Below are 20,337 nucleotides of genomic sequence, written 5' to 3'. Positions count from 1 at the left end.
ACTGACATGTTATTTTTATCCCTGAAAAACAAATTTGCAGGAGTCCTCAATGGAAGACATTAATACTGAAAAAAAATAGTAAACAACAACTGAAATAGATTCAAAACAAGAACTTAGGTGGCTTTAAAGGGAAAAGAGCTGGATGAAGGAAAATCAATTAGATAATTATTGTAAATTATTATAACAAAGTAAGAAAATATAGAATTCAGAAATAGGTCAGTGGCTATATTCTTTAAGAATAGGAGCTTCATTTTTAAATATTACATAGCACCTGATAAACTGCCATGCATAAAATCAGTGCTTAAAAATTATTTGTTGATAGAATATAATTTTAAGGAATTTCCTCATGTCCTAGTTTTATATTCTCTTTTCAGTATATGATAGGACTAAAGATGCTATAAATTCAATTTTAATCTCTTCATATTTTTAGGTATTAAGAATAGATTCCTAGAAAGTATGAGTATATTAACTCATGTACATTATTGAAAGAATGTGGATTCTCAGTATAAATTTAAATACAAAGCTTAGATTGCAAACTCAAAAAGCTTAAAGTATCATGGAGAAATAATTTGCTACAGCTGCTGTTTATTTAGAAATCGAAACTATCCATGAGAATAGCAACAATGATATTTAAAATATATTAGAAAATGAAGAATATTTTCTTCATTTTTTCTGTTGTAAGAAATACAGACATCGCACTACTGAACAACTGATTGCAAAAATTCTTTTCTGTGTATATATACTATTGCCTTTTTCTATCTTTTCTGTTTTTTTCTTCCTATTTTATTCATTATTTCAAAAACAATCTTTGCAGGATGGAAAAATACAAGTCTTTAGTTTAGGCTCCACGTTAGAAGCTGAGTTAATTTTTCTCTTTGCTGTTTGGGTTGAAAGATTATTACCTGGAATTCCAAAACAAAACAAAACAAAACAAAACAAAAAAAACTTGGAGCAGCTATCTAGACCTCACCTCCTCATGGTTTGGACGATTTCCTTTATCTGTCTCCTTACTGCCAATATCTCATACTTGTCCATTGTAGATAAGAGCAAGTGGGATTTCAGTTTGGATATTGTTGAATAGAAGCTGTCAGAAAGAATTTGAACAGTTCAGCACTTCTGAAATGTTGCATTACCCTCTTTCTAGTCCTCATTATCTACACTTCCCACATCTACGCATTGGCATCTGTGGCCCAATTCTAAAGTAGGCTGTTTCTGCTTCCTGTGAAGTTTATAGCAGGAGAAATATCATCTACAATTCTGTTACTACTCCCAGCATATTTTTTTTCAACCAAGAACTCCTGAGAGCTTATTATTTAAGGAAAGTATATCATTCTACCTTTTATTTATTTTCACCCTTTTAACTTCTTTTTAAATTTTGTTTTCCTCTTGATTTTTGTCAAGATTGTGACACTAAATCATTAAGCTTCAGCTACAAGGAGATCTTTAAGATAAAGATCAAAGTCAAATATGAAAAAGCCCAACAGTGAAATGTCTCTTCAGTAGGGAACACAAAGTGTTGTATTATTAACACCATATACATGGTCATAATTCATTACATTTAAAATGAAAAGCGGGAAATCCCTTGCCAATGAAAATCTGAACTTGCATAATTTCCTAGAGAATCCATGGAGGTTTTTAAGCAGAGCGATGTATCTTCAGCATTTCTTAGAAAAAAAAAATGGAATGGATCTTTCCTAAGTTGAAATATTGCTCTAATAAACAAGGCTCAATTGCTTTGGCATCGTTAACTGAAAACCATCATTACAATCTAAGTTTATCTTGCATAAAAGAAAAATGTTACATTATTTTGAGAAGTAAATTTTCTCAATCAAAAGGCTCTTGGGAATTCTAAAAGTTAAGTCTGACTCTTGTTGGTCTACAATCGTATCTGCTCTGTCCTCATGAAATCTGTAGCCTCAAGACTGATACAGAGGATGTATATCCTATTACATTTTAAAACTCAAACATCATGAAAGTTATAAAAGATTCAAAATAGTTATTTTATATTCAAGGATTTGATATACTCAGTGATACATATAGTACATTTTATTTTCAAACAAAATTATAAAAAGATGAAATGTTTGTATAATGAATATATTAATGCACTTTGATGATGATGATGATGATGATGATTATTATTATTATTATTATTGGAGACAGGGTCTTGTTCTTCTACCCAGGCTGGAATGCAGTGATGTGACCATGTCTCACTGCAACCTCAACCACCTGGGCTCAAGTGATCCTCCTGCCTCAGCCTCCTGGGAAGCTGGGACTACAGGTGCACACCACAATGCCTGGATAACTTTATTTTTTTTTTGTAGAGACAAGGTCTTGCTATATTGACCAGGCTGGTCTCGAACTCCTGGGATCAAGCAATCCTCCTGCCTTGGCCTCTCAAAGTGCTGGGATTATATACATGAGTCACCACACCTGGCCTTTTATAGTATTTTAAAAGATTTATAAACTATAACCAGGGTCAAATGGTCTTCAAAGATAATTTTCTAAAGTTTTAAAAAATTTTTAAATTTTTTTAAAATTAGTGAAAGTAGTATATATTTATGGTGTGCAATATAAATATATACAGTATATTTTATGTTGATTTAAAGAAAATGGAAAACTACAATAGTTTTCTTTCAGAAAATTGCTTAAATTTATGATAAGCATTATCATATGTAGAGAATAATGCTATCAAGTTCTTCATAATTGGGTTTTCTTCTTTATCTAATTAAATGCCAGTAGGAATTTAGGAAAAATAATTCTTAAAACATGTGGCCCTTTATCTTGTTTCACTTACCTTTTACATTTTTTTCCTCCTTTTTAAGCATGAATGAAATTATTTAAGTTATTACAGCTCAAGGAATTACTGCTAAAATATGTTTGTTCAGTTGGATTCTGAAAATTACTATAAAATATTCAGAAAATAGAGCAATAAAATCAGCTTTCAATTCAAAGCCTCACTAAAATAAAGTTTACCTAACACAAAGTATAGGGAAATTTAAATTATTTATCAAAAGATTGAAAAGAAAGAGAGAAACCTTTATTTAGAATTGTTCTGCCGTGATTAGCCGAAAGCCACCATTAATATTTAGGTTTTGTTTGGAAAAGAGGAATGCTGATACGTTTCTGATACATTTTTCCATAAGACCTTTTTGGGACATATTAATGATGGAATTTTATTTCTCTCTCTCTCTCTCTCTCTCTCTCTCTCTCTCTCTCTCTCTGTGTGTGTGTGTGTGTGTGTGTGTGTGTGTGTGTGTGTGTCTGTGTGTGGGTCTCTCTCTCTGTCTCTTTCTCTCTCTCTTTTTCACACACCCACACACTAGGAAGAAATAAAGTCTAGTAGTGTCACAAAGAATACAGAAATGTCCTGAACAGACACTTCTCAAAAGAAGACATACAAGTGGCCAAAAAAATATGAAAAAATGTTCAGTATCACTAATCATCAGAGAGAAGCAAGTCAACACCACAATGGAATACCATCTCATACCAGTCCAGAATGGCTATTGTTAAAAAGTCAAAAGACAGCAGATGCTGGTGAAGCTGTGGAGAAAAAGAATGCTTATACACTGTTAGTGGGAATATGGTTTCAGCCACTGTGGAAGCAGTTTGGAGATTTCTCGAAGAACTTAAAACAGAGTTACTATTTGACCCAGCAATCCCATTAGTGGGTATATACCCAAAGAAGAATAGGTCATCACCCAGAGAAGATACATGCACTCCTATGTTCGTCACTGCACTATTCACAACAGCAAAGATATGTAATCAACCTAGGAGCCCAACCAATGGTGGATTAAAGACAATGTAGTACATATATATCATGGAATACTATGCAGCCATAAAAAGCAGGCAATCACGTCCTTTGTAGCAACACGGATGGAGCTGGAGGTTATAATGCTAAGTGAATTAATGCAGGAACAGAAAATCAAATAGCACATGCTCTAACTGATAAGTGGGAACTAAACATTGAGGACACATGGACACAAACATGAGAACAATAGACAATGTGGACCACTACAAGAGGGAGAGAGGGGGTGTGCATTGAAAAACTACCTATTGGGTACTATGCTCACTACTTATGCTCACTACCTGAGTGTAATATACCCATGTAACAAACCTGCACATGTACCTCTGCATCTAAAATAAAAGTTGAATTTTTTTAAAGAAATGTTCTGACAGGTATAGGTACCTAAATATATTTACTGATAAAAATTTTTTTATAAAAAAATCTATTATCAATCAGCCTACAAATATATGGTAGATATATATGAACAGGTAAGATATATGAACAGGTAAACTCAATGCCTTTAATCTTTTTCATTTTATATTTTAAAAATCTGAACTTTGACTAAGAATTATACACGCATAGGTTTAGGCTAATCAAAACTTTCTTCCATGTAACTACAATATCCATATGTTTAAAGTTTGCCCTTAATTTTGCCTAAATCCCTATTTACAATATTACAAATTTTTTTTTCTTAACTTCTGTGTTATTTTTTCCTGAAATGTATAGATAACTGCTAAGTATTATTGACATATTTTGGATTTTAATAGAACATTTATTTAAATTTGTACTAGAACCAGCTTAAATATCACTCAGCTAATTATTACATTAGTTATTGAAGACTCCAAATGCCTAGTTTGTCCCCTGTGGAATAGAAGAACATGTTTTCAGTTTGGCATTCTGGCCTTCACTTATCCCTATTTTCCTCACATTCATAGTAATACCACCTTTCTGCTTCCTCTGACTTATCAAGGACTATTCTCTTGCCCTCTTCTGGCTCTCAGATGTTCTCATTCCCTCACTGTCTTCTTTTCTCTCTTCTTCTGGCTCCTGTTTGGCTATAAAATTGCATAAGTCTCGATCTCAGCTAAAAACATCTTTGCTTGACTTGAAGGTAGTTTTCACTGTTTTGTCTCTTTTCTTTTCATCTCAAACTTTTAGAAGGTATATAAACTCAGACATTATTACTCACACCGTTCCCTCCTTGATCTTCTGTAATGCTGATGTTGTGCATGTAACTGAATTCAAATGGTTTTTCTTTTTTTTTTTATTTTTTATTTTTATTTATTTATTTATTATTATACTTTAAGTTGTAGGGTACATGTGCACAACGTGCAGGTTTGTTACATATGTATACTTGTGCCATGTTGGTGTGCTGCACCCATCAACTCGTCATTTACATCAGGTATAACTCCCAATGCAATCCCTCCCCCGCCCCCCGTGTTCTTGTCTCAGTTTCCGCTTTCTCAAGTTCTCTGACTTATGCCACAGTATACTCTCACTCAGAGAATTTGCTATGCTTACTTCCTATACCTTAATTATAATTAGCTATTTTGACAAAAAAGAGCCCAATATGTAAAAGGAATATATTATGTTTGTGTGTATATTTTGCACATATAACGACACATCTTATGTTCCTTAAGACATATTAAAAAAAAATCCCAGTAACTTTTTTTATACTATTATAATTTGGGCATAAGTTTGGCTTAAGGCTGTTTATCTATTGATGTATGTCTGGTTAGCTTATCTTTGGCTTCTCTTGCCTTTATTCCTTCTATTTTTCTTGCGCATTCATGGCCTCAATTCTCATGCCTATCAATTTATTTTCTGGCCCATACATTTCCTTGTACACTTCTTTCTAGGAATTATTTCAGCACTTCAAATTCAATTAGAGAACATTAGTGCATTTCTTTCCCTCCCAAACCTGTCAATGCTCCCTTCTTTTGTATTTTGTTAAGAGCACCACCAAATTAGAGGAACACTCAGATACAAAGACAAATACTCGGAATAAATTGTGCTTGCCCTGTTTCTCAAGTATAATCACCTATGAACTCTATTGGATTTAGTCCTAATTTTCAGATAAATCTCTACTTCTCCATTGTCACCTGTTTCATTTAGGGCTTGTTTAATTCTCACTTAAAATATTTTTTCAGAGCCTTAACTGATATTTTTACTTCCATTCTCTTTTACTCATTAGTCTCTCATATGTAAAATTACCTTGATAAAAATTTAGTGTTATATATTCTGATACAAATCTCGAAATATGTAAACCAGTATATTCTCTTCGTACTTTTGCAGCACTGGAAATCCTCTCTGTGGGAGGAAATACATACTCTGAAATATCAGAAAATTTGAAATGTGTCTGCATTTTTATGTGGACAGCAACAGAATAACTGATATGAGGACTGTCTTTAAATATCTGAAAAAAATATATCTGACAGCTAGCCGGTACTTACTCAGTGTCCCACATCTATTTAGAGTAAGGGCTAGATGAGTTCTATTGCTATCCCCGTTTATGTGAGTAAACCAGCTTGAAGAAGTTAATGATTTTCCCACAGCCCTCATTCTATTAAGCTGTGAAACAAGGATTATAAATAAATGACTCTAATTTTAGAGCCCTCACTTATATTTGATATTTTATAGCCATGTCACTCAGTAAGTCTCTATTGAAGGAATTCAAATGCTACATGGAAGGAGATTGTAGGAGCATCAGACTTACTAGGAAGATAAGATGTTCAGATTTAGATTCATTAAGCTTATGAATGAATGTGCTGTGGATAGTCTTTTGGAAAGAAACCCTATCAGTAAAAATAGATACCTTAATGTTATTCCATTAATAATATTACCATCTTAATGTATCATAGAATAAAACCTCTAAACATCAGAAAAGCTGAAATAATTAAATATGAATTATAGCAAACTCTGAAATAATAGAGTACTCACTATAAGCAATTAAAAATGAGGAAGTAATAAGAGGGCATAGAACCTATGAATGAAAAAAGAAATTAAACACAGAACTAAAGTCAACATGTATGCCAGGTGGACCTCCCTAGAAGTATCAATACTGTGGAAGAAGAAAAGGATTGCAAACATCTAGTAGGTCCTCATTAAATGATGCTCAACATTACTAATCACTAAGGAAATGCAAATAAGGACAGTGAGATACCACTTCCTACCCATTAGGATAACTAATATCTAGTCGAAAAATAACAAATATTGGCAAGGAGTGTCAATATATTGGAACCCTTGTGCACAACTGATAATATAAAATGGTACAGCCACTGTGGAAAACCGTATTTCAGTTTCATAAAATATTGAAAACAGAATTACTATATTATCCAGAAATTCCATTTATGGATACACACTCAAAAGAATTAAAAATAGACTCTTGAAGAGACACTTGTATTTCAGCATTTATACCAGCATTATTCAGACTAGCTAAAAGGTAGAAGATACCCAAATGTTCATCAATGGATAAATAGATAAGAAGAATGTACTATATACATACTGTGCAATGGAATATTATTCAACCTTAAAAGAGATGGAAATTTTGACACATGCTACAATATGGATGGACCTTGAGGACACAATGCTAAGTGAAATAAGCCAGTCACAAAAAAAAATCCCACAAGTACTGTATGATTCCATTTACGTAAGGTATCTAGAGTAGTCAAATTCATAGAGATAGAAATTAAAACAAGGACTACCCAGGTCTGAGGGAAGGAAGGAATGGGGAGTTGTTTAATGGTTATAGGGTTTTAGTTTCACAAGATGAAAAGAGTTCTTGAGATGGATGGTGGTGATGCTTTCACAGCAATATTAATGTACTTAATGCCATTGAATTGTACACTTAAAAAGGGTTAAAATGTAAATTTTATATTTATCACAATAAACAAAATTGTAAAAAAAATAGTGGGCCTTAAGCAAAGGAGGCAGAAATTGTCAGACACAAAACACTTCCTGCTATATCAAATTATTCCTTATGAGTCCATTTTTAGGTTACTAATCTGACAAATCAGACAGAGCAATTAGTGTGTATAGACTCAGGCCTCACTTGTCAATAAAAACTAGATTCTACTTTATTTTCCCATAAAATGAAAAATTGATTAAAAGATGATTTTTATCTTGATAGATTTTTTCCCTTTTTTAAAGGAAACAAGCAAAATGGTAATATTAATGCTAAACAGACATTACTTAAAGTTATAAACAACTTTCTGTAGCTACTTTTATGACCAATTATAGTTATATTTATAGAAATTTTTAATGAGTCTCGTAACTAATAATTGTAGTTCCCCTCATCTGATCTGGTATTTTTTTTTCCTTGAGCTCCACTGAAATGTAGTTGTGAGAGAATATTAAGACACATATGCATGCACTTCTAGAAAAAAAATAAAGTGGCTAAGTGGCTATTATATGCAAAGACAGAAAACTGGAGCTACTCCTATTCCTTTCCAGGAACATTATATGTTATCTGATGGCTCATCATTTCTGAAAAACCCAGGGGTAAAAGCACCAGACAGTTTAAAAGATCTCTGGTATATTCTCCAGACACCAAAAGGATTTATTACATGCAAATTTCCATTAGTGCTAATGGGAGTTATTATAACTGATTCATACTTTAAATACATAAACTGAAAGATCTTTTCTATTTTGCTCACATGGAATGAATCTTTTGTTTTACAAAATTTATAGAAAAGGTGAGTAATAAGCATCAATATTTTAAATATTTAAAAAGTAACTGTGGGTGAAATAGTGCTCTTTATAGTCAAATAATTTCAAATGTGAATTTTTAAATTCTCAATTATACGCCCTTAGCATTGCTTTCTCACTCCTCCTAGTGTGTAATTAGGTAGCACAGACCAATATTAATATTAGATTGATATACTGCTGTTATTAGTTATATAATACATGACAAAGCCAAATAAAAAGAAGGTTTTTTGGTACCTTAACTTTGAGTATAATTGAAAGCAAATTATCCTATCTTGCAATCACACCATTATTTATGGGGAACTTCAAGGTACTGAACTAGATTATCTAGGATAAAAGCTTTGATATCTTATTGGAGAAACATATGATTTGGTAGAAAAATATGTTAGTTGAAATATGAATGCAAGTTTCCTTTGTTCCTATCCCCAGTATTGTCATATTCCTATGGCCTTGCTTCTTTGAATCAGATAAGGAATTATGCATCATCAGCTCCAGGAAGAAATGATGCAACAGAATACAAAATAGAAAAAGTTATTTCTTCTACTTCTGAATTTCAAAAGCCTAGAACTCCAAGGAATCATATAAAGTGCTCATAAGCAGGGTCAGGTGGTATGGAAAAAAGATGATGTATCAAAAGAAGATTTTCCACTCCTGAGACTAGCTAACAGGCTCCGGGGGCAGGAAAAATGAAAGCAATTGAGGAGAGTTAAATAATCACCTGTCACTGAGCACAGGGTTATTACTCTGTCAGGTCTCTGTCAAGGATTGAGTGAAGATAAAGAGAATCCTCACTTAGGTTTAGAAATTAGACAATGGTGGAATCTGTACCTACTTTCCCTATAGAGTCTGGGTAGCCTGGCAGGTCTCCAGAACAAAAATATTGGCAGGCGTACCTAGAAAAATAAGAATTAGCTCATGGGATCTCCTTGGCTCAATATGATGCAATTTTAGAATGTTCTCTGAGTTTCTAAAAGGAGGTCCAAAAGTATTCAAGAGATAATACATTAAAGGAAAGCTGAAATAGCAATGGATTGAATTGAGTTAAAGCCAAAGATTAAGTAAAAAAACAAAATTCATCAAAGGGTGTCCGGAAAAGTAAAAGTGACAGAATTTGACAGAAAGAGGCAGATTACTCCACCTCAAAGTCTTGAGGCCCCCAAAAGCCCTGTAGCGTTTATGTTGCAACCAAAAGGAGAGGACAATTAAAACTTAGCCCAAATTAATTTTCCTCCTAATGCTGAGTGAGAGTCCCCTAAACTGATAGTGAGTTGTGTTACAGAAAAGTGAAGCTATACATCTCTGTTGTCTGAGAAGTCAATCTGCTTCATATTCATACTACAAAGCAAAACATGATCACTCCATAGCAGAAGTGAAAAATAAGCCTTATGGGAATTTGCAACCATTATACAAGAACGGTGTAGAGAAATATAAATGTTTCCACTTTAACTATTTATGGTATTATTATAACAAAGCAAAGCAACACAAAACAAAACAAAAATTTACAAATGTTTTCGATGTGCCAGAAACTGTGCTAAACATTGTAGTTGAAATACAAATAAAGTTTTGTTCCAAAAGAGTTCAAAATCTACCAACAGAGATAAATATATTATTAGCTCTGGTGCCTTTAAATATACCTTTTAAAATAGGTTGTTGTGGACAGAATGCAATTCTCATTATTGGCTGTCTCTACAGAATCTGAATAATTACTAGTTGGAGATCTTAGAGGATATTCTTGCATGCTGCAGAAGTTTGGATTAGTGACCACTAAGATTCCTCTTTATGATGATATTCTGTGGTTTGATGATGATAGAATCCTGAAAAATGAGGTTGAAATGCTGGACAATTTATTTCATGTAGATTCATGTTTAAAGCCAGTTAAACCACAAATTATTTGGATTATGCTTACTGATTTTGAAGACTCATACCCAGCCTGTTTTAATTTTTCTTATAAACATTGGGCTACATTTTTCTAGTTTTAATAGTGTTAGTTCATCGAATGAAACTCATTCCCATTTACATTGTGTCAGTAAATATTTCAATCCCAGAAGTAAACAAATCTCTAGAAATTTTGCTCACATAATGGCCTAATGCCAAGTTTATAGTTTTGTCAAGGAGCTTACAGATGGCCTTTGTCTAAGTGCAAATGAGCAAAAGAGCTTTTCAGAAAAACAATCATTTTCACAGACTGCAACTTCCAAAATTAATAAAAAAATTTCAAGTAATGGTTCAAAATGTATACCGATCTTGATGACATATGCAAAGATGAGTAAAATCAATTTAGCATTAAAGGTACAGGCTGCAGTTTCAGATTAGTAGCTGGTGTAGCAGGCAGACATGGCTTTCTGCAAATTTTCTGCTCTGAGACTAGCATGTGTGATTTTACTATATGGCTTTGAAAGATTTTCATAAAAATTCAAAAAGGAAACTTTAGGGAAAAAAAATACATGTTCAATCAAAAAAGCAATACACAGTTTTAAGTTAGATTAAAATGTCTGGTAAGGATTGAAATATACTCTCGTTTTTGGCTTGAATATACAAGATATATCTACATGTTTTATAAATATTGATATTTGTGTCATGATGGTGTCTGAGACAAAGTACTTATAGAAATAATCTGATGCAATTCAATAAATATTTCAGAGAACTTTGTATTTTTATGTATTCTGCTGGGCATGTAAAGGTAAATGACAGTGCCTGTTATTAAAAAGTTAAAGGTCGAACATAAAGGAGAATACTGACATAATCATATAACATACACACATACTCACATTGTGTGTGTGTGTATGTATAAGACAAAGTACAGAAATTATGAGTAATAAAGTGAAGTGAAAATCTTAAAAATAAATAAAAGGGAGGTGGGAGGCCAAGTGAGATAGCCTGAATGAAGCTCTTTTATTGGATATACGTGACAATTCTATCCTGCTTGTAACTTTCTTTTGTCATTTGTTTTAGTAGTGGTGTATCTGATCAGCTGTTCCTTTTAGATTCCTTTCTTCGATGTGTTGTTAACATTTCTACACACAATCTAAATGTTGGAGAACTTCAGGAATGAATCCTGGTACTTCTTTCTTTACCTCCTATCCTTGGTTTTAAGTTCCATCCATATTCTGACGACTACTTGATTTTTACCTCCGCACTATTCCTCTCCTGTTAGGCAGGTATATTCTACTGTCTATAATATTTGGCATCTTCACATTTTATTAGCATCTCAAGTATATTCAAATATTAATTAGAAACTGATTCTTCCCCCATCAGCAAACCCATTTTCACCACGTTTCGCTATGTCAGTGGATGATGCCAGTGTTCACCATGACTTCAAACCCAAAACTGCAGGAGTAATCATTGAACTCTTTTTACCTCCCATCCTTCAAAACCAAAGCAACCTCAAACCATACTGTCTTGCCAAAATATCATATCCACTCAGTTCCCTCTATTTCCATTTCTATTATTAGAGGGCAAGTCCAAAGCAGGCCAATATATTGATTTCAATTCATAAAAATCAATCTGCTTGTAGCCAACATTTTAAAATTCAATTGAAGTATTTCTTTAAGAAAACCGAATAACTATTACCAAAATAAATTTGTTAAGTAATCAATTCACTCACTGGCCAGTTTACTAAATTTCCAAATGATTAATTTCCCACAACTTTATTTTTCTAAATAAACAAATTTGCTTAAAATTAATTATTTAAAAGCCAAATAATCAGAAACCAATTACCAAAAATGCAAATTTACTCAAACATTTTATTTATTTTTATTTTTTTGAGATGGAGTCTCACTCTGTCGCCCAGGCTGGAGTGCAGTGGTGTGATCTCAGCTCACTGCAACCTCTGCCTCCTGGGTTCAAGCAGTTCCCTGCCTCAGCCTCCTGAGTAGCTGGGTTTACAGGCACCCGCCACCACACCCGGCTAATTTTTGTATTTTTAGTAGAGACGGGGTTTCACCATATTGTTCAGGCTGGTAAACTCCAGGCCTCGTGATCCACCCACCTCGGCCTCCCAAAGTGCTGGGATTACAGGCTCAAACATTTTTATATTAAATATTTATATAGTTTCTAGTATATTGTTTTACAAACATGGTTTCTAGAGGATTTTTAAATTGTGAGATGAGTTGATTCACAATAGTTTTGAGACTGCTAAATTTTACTTACTCCAGTTGTTTGTACTGAATTTTGTTGTACTAGTTTACTCAAATGTCTAAGAGGGGTTCACACTTCAGACTTCAAGAAATCCTCAAATATTAAGCTAACTGAGCTCACAAATGATTATATGACTGAAAGCTTATTGAAAAATAGAAATTTATTATTTCACTTTAAAGTCCCAATATTGACTATATGCCCCATAACTGTCATTAAAAATGCAGAAGATATTCTCATTCTCAAATCAGGAATAGTAAAACAACCAGGCATACACTAAATTTTGGCTTGCTAGAGTAAAATGGATCATAATAAATAAAAATAAACTGGATATAAAAATAGACAAAAGCTTAAATTGTTTGACTAAAACATCTCAGAAATTTTTAAAATTAAAATCATTCATTTCAATCAAAATATCTCTAAACTATATGAACAAATAACATTTTCTAGTAAACTGATATATTTGACAAATTAATCATTCCGTATACTTATGAGTTATTTTTAAGGATTTGGCCATTTTATAATTGATGTATGTTTTCCCTTGGGCAAATTAAAATTTTGGAATATTACAATTCTTCCATTCTTCTTTTGTTCTTGGGCATGCTAACAATCCTATCTCTACCAAGCTGTCAGAAATATCATTCTAAGCTACTCGGTCTTATCCTGCAAGGGGCCATCGAAGTGGGGCTTGCAGACTGTCGCTGCTCAGCCCTCTGGATTGACCCCCTTTCTTAGGGGTTGTACAAGGGTCAAACTCCTGTTTTGCCAGAGTTTCCATTCTTCTTTTGTCCTTGGGCATTCTAACAATCCTATCTCTACCAAGCTGTCAGAAATATCATTTTAAAATTCTATGATGATCATGTCGCTACTCATTTAGAGTATATTCATGGAGCCTCAATTTACAAAGACTTACCAGAAGTCTTCAGGTATTTTGGTGATTTCACCCCAACTATATCGTCAACTTAATCTCATGCCACTCTTCTCTTTTTTACAATAATGTAGTCACCTGGCTTTTTGTCCCACTCCAGAAAAGATAAAATATTTTTGCCTAGGGTCTTTGCATTGTTCTCTACACCTGAAATGTTCTTTTTCTGGTTCTTCCCTTAGGTGGCCCCTTTTAATCTAAAATATCACTCCCTTAGATAATCATTGCCATTTATCTATTTAAACTGCCTCTATTATTCTCTACCATAGCAATCTGTTCTTTTCCTTCCTAATTATACTCCCTTCTAGGTTTCTTTTATGTATGTATTAGGTGATACATTAATTTTGTGTGTAACTCCCTCTTATATAAATTTTATGAGAAAAGTGAACTTGTCTATATAGTTCAACATTGCACTATTGTTGGGTTTAGCACATGGTAGGTGGTCTATATATATTATTTTATAGAATAAAAGCAATATTATGATATTTGGGACAACAAAAATAAATTAATCAGATGGAAATAAGGGAAATTGACTTTTAATATAAAAAAGGATTCTAGAATCTATCATATCAAACCAACATGTTTGGTATCAACATAAAAATTCCACAAGGATTATTAAATAAATTTGCAAAGATATGCAAAAGTAATGGCAGTAATGATCATCCTGGTTAAAACATATGTAAAATTAAATTGACTTGCTAAATCCTGATTAGATCTTTAGACCCAGAAAGTGACTGCTGCATAAACGGTGTATTTTTATTTGTCTACATACAGCATAATATAAATAATTTTACATATAAGGTGTAAAAAATAAACACTAGTTTATATAGTCTTTTAGATACATGGCTACTTGTACAATCTTCTCAAAAAAAAAGAGTATTGATTAATGACATGTCATTGTAGAGAAACTGCTCTAGTGAAGTATGTCACAGGATTATATTTTGACTGGTTTTTAATTTTAAAACAACAACATTTCTGAAAATGTATAAAGCAAGCAGATCAATGTTATAAAGCAGTAAGAATTGCTAAAATATTGTGTGACAGAATTAGACTAAAACTATGTGAAAACAGGAGAGAATAATGAGCGGAAAAAAGCAGATAAATTTTGGTGAGAATAAATATAAAACGTTATATTAATGTATGCAATTAAAAAATACAGATATTTGGTGAGGGAAGATCGTTTAGCAGCTCTTTTAGGCGTGGCAGACAGAATGCTTCAGTGGAACTCAAGCTTAACTGGAAGCCACACTATTATGTTTGCAATGGTGAAAGGGGAAGTTAGAAACGTTCTATTAGTAGAATATTATTCAGACAAAGAGAGAGCTTAGTCTCATTTCAATATTCAGGAGTCTGACCTCTTTAAACATAGTATATCTAATTCAGACTTTTACATTTTAAATATGAGATTAAGACACAAAAGCTTATCCAAAAGGTAAAAATGTTTAGGAACTGTTATTTAAGCTTCAGGTATATAAATTGTAAACCAGAAAAGAAAGCAGCCATATGATATGAGAAGGTTTAGACAGATAATTTAAAATTTTTTAAGGGGTTAAATGTTTTGATTTTATTATAGTTAACATTTAAAAGTAATTTTAAAATGTTAAAGAAGGAAATAAGAATATGAACAATAGTTCCAAGGGAAATGGTAGTATTATAATGACAAAAGCTGTCATTTATTAAGCATTTAGGTGACATGTTTTATAGAATGTAGTTTACATGCATTATTTCATGTCACTCACACATAATATCTTGGAAAATTAATATTATTTCCCATGTTATGTAATTAGAAGCACAGAATAATTTCATAATGTTTTCCAAAGTTCAGAGTAAGAAAGTAGCAGCATTGAAATTTAAGCCTAAATCTGCCGGATTATCTAGTTTGTTCTTAATATCATAGGCTATTTTTTTCAGCTTCTTTACATTTATTTATATTTTATATCTTTGTAATGAATATGGATTATTTTGATGAAATGTGTTTAAGCTAAAATAATAAAAACTCAAAAAGTATGGAGTTGGCAACCTGAAAGTAAAAGCAGAAAATGATTTGTAAATGGAGAGAGAAACATTTCTGAAGACGAAAAGTGTATTTTTCTCTTAAAATGGTTATATTCATTAAACTTGATTTCATGCTTTTTTGAAGTGACTAATATGTTTAATATCCAGCATAAAATAAATATTGTCTTATGTTCTCATAGAAAACAGTTTCAACTTTAGACTATTTAATACATGCCATCCTCAGAAACCTGTCAGTTGAGGCTCAACCTTTAAATTAACAATTAACATTTGTATTAATACTGTGAAGTTTATTTATTTTTGTTGGTTAAGCATAGTGGCACGTGTCTGTAATCCCAGCTACTTGGGAGGCTGAAGTGAAAAGATTGCTTGAGCACAGAAGTTTGGGCTATGATCCTGCTACTGTATTTCAGCCTGGGTAAATAAAAAAAGTCAAAACTTTTCCCCATTTGATTCTCATACAATGCCTCCTCATTTTACAGAAAAGAAAACAGAAAATCAGAAAATCGAAGTGATATTTTTGAGGCCACAGAGGACACAAGTGGTATAAGACGACTACAACTCAGTACTTCTGACTCCAAATTTTGTTTTATTCACCATGTAGACTCAAAATAGCAAAGGCAGGAAAATGCACATAGAATAATACAAAATGCTGTACATCATAAAATCACCATTATTGGTAAGTTGTCAATGTTAACATCCTCAATGTTGAGATTTTGAGACTAACTCTCAGAGTTAGTGCCTTTCTTTGTCCAGATGAACATTCTTAAATGTCATGTGAAGACAAATCGAATAACTGTATTGTATTCAAACCCATCTTTATTTTACTTATCTTTTTATTTTACTAGTAATTATATTCTAGGAGAGGAAACAGAACATTAGCCATACCCACTTGAAATAAATTCCATATTGTTCTTTTATATGGATTGGTTTTGTTAGAGTTAAATTGAGCCAATGTGTTACCAAGTTTGTGGTATAAAATTAACTCCATATAGAAAGATGGTTTAAACTTTGAGTTAACATGGTTTTACATAACAAATATAATAAATTTTTCTTATAATAACAACCTTTTTCAATATTTTAAGAAAGCTCTTTGCTCTAACAAAAGGATCTAGATAGAACTTCAGATTTATGTTGCCAAGATACATACACATTTAGATTTAACTTAAATTTTAAGGTAATAGCTAAAAGTTTGCTAACTTATTTCTTAACTGTTTTTCAACAGAATGAACTAGCTAGCACATGGGTTGCACAATCAAATTACCTATGTTAAATGTCTACCATTCTTCTAAGATTTTTTAAACTAACCAGTAATGAAGTTACACTTTCTAGTCATGGCTAAATTAAAGAAAATAGAGACTGTAATTTTGTTTCTCCTGATCTAAACTTAGCCTTGTAAATTTAAATGTAGGATACTCCAGGGAATGGCTGAATATAAATTAGAAGTATCTGAGAGAAAGAGAAAATTCTTAGCAGATCATATTTTTGTCTTTAACATGAAAACATGGAAGTAGATGTGTAAAGTATGTGAATATATAACATCATAATATTTAATTGTCTCATACAGATTAATCTTGTCATTTTTTGTCCTGAATTAACTTAATCTATGTTCTCATTTTGTTTTTCCTTTTATTGTCTTCTATTGACAAGAGTATTATGTAAAAATTAACTTTGGGTAGAAAACAAATAACTAATCAAAAACAAATTATTTGATTCAAAAATCAAAATAAGATTCACCTCTTTCCTTTTGATTCAGTACTTTTATTTCAAAGTATATTACTTTAACAAATGTTTAGTAATTATTATGCAATGGTGTCTATAATGATAATGAGTCTAAAGTCCACTAAGGTGAGAGACTGCATCATAGCATAAGAACATAAGATCTTTATTGGAGATGGAAAAAGAAAACTTGATTTTTGAATTTTACTATTTTGGCTAAATATCATTAAACAGCATGCATTCCAGGAAATAGAGAACAAAATAAAGAAAGGCAGCATGTTCCCTGGAAGACTAGCTAACAAAATATGACACTAACAGAGCAAAATGCTCTTAACAGTGCTAATAGCTCACAGAATGGTGGTAGTATGCAATTTATAATTTGTGAGGCCTAGATTTTTGCAGATGCCACTCTAAATGTCAGTACTTACACCATGTCACAATGAACAAAAGTAAGCCATTATATGAAACCAACAGCTGTGTCACTATTGAAACTCATCTTAAGTAAATAATACATTGCAGATTTATGATAACATTGAAACAGATTCAGGGATGATGCCATTTGTTCAACTTAATTGGGCAGTAGAGATATTATAAGTTTAGAGTCCACCATTAACAAGACAAGCCCCCATAAATCCTGTGCCAACCAAATCGTTGGGACACATTCAGTTACACTGAAGTCAAATAAACTCAATCTAAAAATGAATTGCAAAGGGTTGTTGAATAACTGCTTTATGCAAAACTGAGAACAACCAAAATCACGGTAGAAACATGAAATTCTATGAGGACATGCCTAAGCATAATTTTGAGCAACAGGGCATAGCCAATGACTGAGAAACCATAGCAACAGGACGAACAAGTTGGCATGTTAGTAATCTGAGATAGGATGATTCTTATAAAGGGAGGTAGCTGAGCTGTAAGCAGGATCAAGCATGTAAACACAAAACAAGCATGCTTCCTCACCTACAGAAAGTACAGAAAGGAATGCAGCTAATAGATGTCAGCAAAAAGAGAACCATCATTAAACCCTGGAGCCTTTACTTTTAGAACACATGTATCAGGACTACTTTGTAAGGAAATAATTTTGACAGTTCAGTAATTTAGCCCCCTTGGATGCCATTTGAAAAAAAATTTATACTTATGTCAAAAATAATAAAGATTACTATTAAAAGGATTTAACATATACTAAATTAAATGCCAAAGCATGTTATTTGGCAATCCAAATTTCGAAATTGGTGATGTACAAAAATCCTATAACTGACAGCTTTGTCATACACTGGAACATAGAAATTCAAAATATTTGAATAAGTTCTGTTTGTCAAAAATGGAAATTTTCATTTCCTCAATGTAAATCGTGAGACAATGAGGAACATATAAATATGTAGAAATTGAAACAATAGTATTATTTTTGAATTTCTACAAAGGAAAATACTTTCTTCTTTTTCATGTCTACTCTAAGTTGTTTAATCTATAGTATAATGTAAAAAGAACCAATGAGGTATTCTCTATATTTCTTCCCATTTTTACTGTCTTGAATATTTATAAAGCTGGACTACACATTTTCCTGCATGAATTAGCTGTAAATCTCAAGTCATATTTTAGCCAAGTAAATACATCTTCAAGGAAAGACCTTTAAGGAAAGGAAAAATGGAATTTTAAAGCCAAATTTTAAGTACAACTTCCTAGATAGTATTTTATTTGAGACACTTTGCTGAGTTATCAGTAAAGACAGAAAATCACACTGAGGTTGAGCCTTTTTTATGAATTGAGATTGAAAGCAATTAGGTTTATAATTGTTTTCCAGCTGATAAATACATGTAAAAGTCTAAATATTGTGCTGCATTTATAATCAGATTAGTCTAAGAAAAACATAATTGTAAAAATCATTCTAAATAAATAGTACTAATAAATAGCTATAAATGGAGGTTTAATTCTGACAATGTGAGATCGTTTTTAATTTTCTTTACTTTTGTCAAATCTTATAAAATACAACAAAATGAACAAAAAATAGAAGAACCCCTTCTTCAATGCAGGAGTTTTCTGCTTCTTTAATGAAGCAGAAAAAAATAAAAGATTATAACCACAATTCATACATTATACTGAAAAGCTGTCAAGTACTCAAAAATGTGAATCAAAACGCAGAGACAACAGTTCACCTGTATGTCCTTAGACATGGGGAGGTGGGAAAGTGTTAAGTTACCCCTAAAAGTAAGAATTAAGTTCCTAAATGGTATGTTTAATGATTGTCAAATATATTGACACAGGTGGTCATAGAAAAAAATATGCGTGTTGCCTCAGTTTGGCACATTATAAATGTAGGAGAAATTAGAACTGAAAGATTATAATAATTATCAGTTTTTGCAATTTAAGGCAGACATTTAACTAAGAAGAGATCCCAAATAAATTGCAACAAAGGAAGGAAGAAAAACAGTTTTTATAACTTAAAGACTTCATGAATTAAGGGACTATATTATAAGTCATATCAACCAGCTTGTATTACTCCGTTTTCATACTGCTATAAAGAACTGCCTGAGACTGGGCTATTTATAAAGGAACGAGTTTTAATTGACTCACAGTTCAGTTTGGGAGGCCTCAGGAAATTTACAATCATGTCAGAATGTGAGGGGGAACCAAGACACCTTCTTCTCATGGTGGTAGAAAGGAGAAATGCCCAGTGAAGGGAAAATATTACCCCTCATAAAACCATCAGATCTCGTGAGAAGTCACTATTACGAGAACGGCATAGGGGAATCACTACCATGATTCAATTACCTCCACCTGGTCTCTCCCTTGCCGCATGGGGATTATGGCTATTACAATTTAAGATGAGATTTTGGGTGAGTAAGCAGTCAAACCATATCACATCTGAATGTAAACAGCTGAGGGAGGTCATGTCTTGGAGGGTAATAGACATAAGAAATTTAGGATTCCAAACAACAGTCATAATTTAAAGCTGTGGTTGTCCCCACATGTCGTTCACACAATCCTTAAACTATTATTCAGCAAGTGGTTGTCTAGAGTCAAAAATAATAAAGGAAGAGAAAGATAAATAAGGAATGAA

General features: G+C 32.4%; 1 long non-coding RNA gene across 2 annotated transcripts in view; it reads left to right on the top strand.

Moving 5' to 3' along the window:
• The window catches only part of LOC105479521 (uncharacterized), a 162,214-nt gene that overhangs the window by 1,807 nt on the left and 140,070 nt on the right, over nt 1-20,337 (top strand). For both annotated transcript variants that reach the window (XR_985954.2, XR_985955.2), the window contains exon 2: nt 16,043-16,239. This is a non-coding gene — a long non-coding RNA (uncharacterized lncRNA). The remainder of the gene's footprint in view (nt 1-16,042; nt 16,240-20,337) is intronic.

The sequence above is a fragment of the Macaca nemestrina genome, chromosome 5 (genome assembly GCF_043159975.1).
Source record: "Macaca nemestrina isolate mMacNem1 chromosome 5, mMacNem.hap1, whole genome shotgun sequence".
Lineage (NCBI taxonomy): Eukaryota > Metazoa > Chordata > Mammalia > Primates > Cercopithecidae > Macaca > Macaca nemestrina.
The sequence above is the reverse complement of the archived record's forward strand: the minus strand, read 5'-3'. Positions and strand labels throughout refer to the sequence as shown.